Below are 2,500 nucleotides of genomic sequence, written 5' to 3'. Positions count from 1 at the left end.
ATAGCTCCTCGTCAGAAAAAGGAGAGAGGAAAATGTTCAGGGAGAAGGAAAAGGATAGTCCGAGAAAGAAGGGGCAAGGTAGAGAAAGACGAAGAAGAAAAGTAAAAGAGTCACTGACGAATTAAAATGATTTACAATCAAAAGTGCAAAATCGACGTACTCCGTGGAAATTCGAAGGTGCCACGCATCCAAAGGTAAGGTAATCCAGCGACAGGAAATCCAATAATTAATTGCTCCAAATCATCGTCAGAAAGACGAAGATCCGTGTGAGCGTGCGATAATAAGCTAATCAGAAATAAAAGTAAGAATTAAAACATTTTAAAAGAAAACAGACAGTGAATGTACTAAATTCATGCTCAGATAAAGTTTAAGATGGAAAAAAGAGCAGGTGTGATGTTTCAAGAATGCCCCCTCCCCCCTCTCTCTCTCTTTCTCTAGTTCTTTCCCTAATTCTTCAATCCCTCTGCTCCCTACCTCTCTCTGTTTCTCCCACGTGGCCGGTGCTCGACCAAACATGATCTTTCTTTCTTGGCTTGACCACCGCGCGCACAACACCTTATTTTCTTGCCTTCTGACTTTCGTCTATGTTTGTTGCCGTAAGGCTTCCACTTCACACACCAGCTTAACTTAACTTGTCCTTTTAGTCGAAAGATGCCTGATGTTATTCTTATTGTTTGTTTTTGTAGTCGTGTAACATTTTCTCCGTTTTCTTGTTTGTTTGTTTTTTTTTGTCCGTGTTGTTGCACATATTCGCCCGCATTCTTCCAAAAATTTAATGCCCTTAGCTTAGATTTTTGGGGTCTACCAACTTTGAACGTAGTGATAATTGGACGCTTGACTGATGAAGAGAAAGCTACGAATGTTCCGTTCTGGTTTTCCTGTCCGTCCTTGTATCGTCCATCTGTCTGTATGTTTTCATTGTCGTCCGTTACGTTCTTGTTCCGTTTCTTGTGTGTGTGTGTGTGTGTGTGTGTGTGTGTGTGTGTGTGTGTGTGTGTGTGTGTGTGTGTGTGTGTGTGTGTGTGTGTGTGTGTGTGTGTGTGTGTGTGTGTGTGTGTGTGTCTGTGTGTGTGTCTGTGTGTGTGTGTGTGTGTGTGTATGTGTGTGTGTGTGTGTGTGTGTGTAATGTATTCTACGAATTTTGACTAACATATAAGCAAATAATATATATACAAAAATTTGAATCCGCAGAAACGCGGAGTCCATCTTCGTAATTTTACAAAGGAAAATTGGAAAAGATATTTAGAAGATTGTTTTATCCTATGGAAAAAGATTTGGGATAGACTTTTTGATCTTAAGTTTTTCATAAGTAGTATTGACAATAACATGCAGTTTACTATAGAGTATACCAAGGATAAATTACGATTTTGAGATATATTAGTGATACAAAAAAGAATGAGATTAAAACAGATGCATGCGATAAATCAACAGACTCAAGAGAATATTCACTTTTTACTTCATGTCACCCCAAACACACGAGATTCAATATATCAAATCTGTACATTCGAAAGAAAAATTGAAGAAGCTAGAAGATATTTCTGATTAGAATATGTCATCCACCATCATTACTTAACAACGTAATAGAAATTGCTGAGGCAATTTATACCAGTTACTTAAGAAGTGTAAAAACCAAACTAGAAAGAAACGGTTTGCCGTACATTTCAATCCATATGTCCATAAATATTGAGTCCTTTAAAGTAATTTGTCAAAAGCTAACTATTAAAACATGACCCTAAAATGAGAAGAACTTTAGAAATAATTAAAAGCAAAAATATTCATATTCATTAACGACTCTTTTAAGAAGTACCAATTACCTATCAACATTATACAAAATCTGGCAGTTAAAAAATGCGGAATATCAGATTGTGGAATTTACATTAATATATCCGAAGACTCTGTTCCGCTTGAAAATGGGTAACTTTTTACAATAAAAAATAACTACACATGCCTATTAAAAAATTTAATTTATGTCATATGTTGTAGATGTGGTGAGAAGTATATTCACCAGAGTTATGCCACTTAGAAAACGCATGTTTGTTTCGCCGACAAAATTACGTGATATGAACACAAGAAAAATTCGACTCCGTTAGAATTTAGATAGGGCTGCAGGAAATCAGCAACCAAATTTTAAACTTTTCCAATTATACAAGTGCACCGAAAAAGAAAAGTTCAATAGAAAAATTTTTCATTTTCATTGAATGGTATAAACCAAGTTTGAATCGATAAATAATTACAATTACTTAGATTTTAACCTTTTATCGACATTTATAAAATATATATTTCCCACATCTTTTTAAATTGTTAAAGTACAAACATTTGCATCTCTACTTAAATTGGGTCTACCAGCATACATAAATGTCATCTCCGTTGTTACCTAGCGAGTGTATATTGAAGCTATCTCCAGCATACACAGTATATATTACATGAAAGGCTAGTAGCTGGCCATTGCACGCGTACATTGCAGTAAATATCTACTATAAGGCGTAAAACTGGTTTGTAA

At 35.5% G+C, this 2,500-nt stretch overlaps 1 protein-coding gene across 3 annotated transcripts in view; it reads right to left on the bottom strand.

The window, feature by feature from the left end:
- Positions 1 to 2,500, bottom strand: part of LOC106870146 (uncharacterized) — a 268,004-nt gene that overhangs the window by 146,111 nt on the left and 119,393 nt on the right. The window contains exon 2 of one of the 3 annotated variants that reach the window (XM_089348930.1): positions 161 to 285. The exons of the other annotated variants lie outside the window; for them this stretch is intronic. The gene's annotated coding sequence lies outside the window, so the exon portion shown is untranslated. The remainder of the gene's footprint in view (positions 1 to 160; positions 286 to 2,500) is intronic. 3 annotated transcript variants of the gene reach the window in all.

This window comes from Octopus bimaculoides, chromosome 3 (genome assembly GCF_046866305.1).
Source record: "Octopus bimaculoides isolate indiv1 chromosome 3, ASM4686630v1, whole genome shotgun sequence".
NCBI lineage: Eukaryota > Metazoa > Mollusca > Cephalopoda > Octopoda > Octopodidae > Octopus > Octopus bimaculoides.
This window is presented reverse-complemented; position numbering and strand designations above follow the sequence as displayed.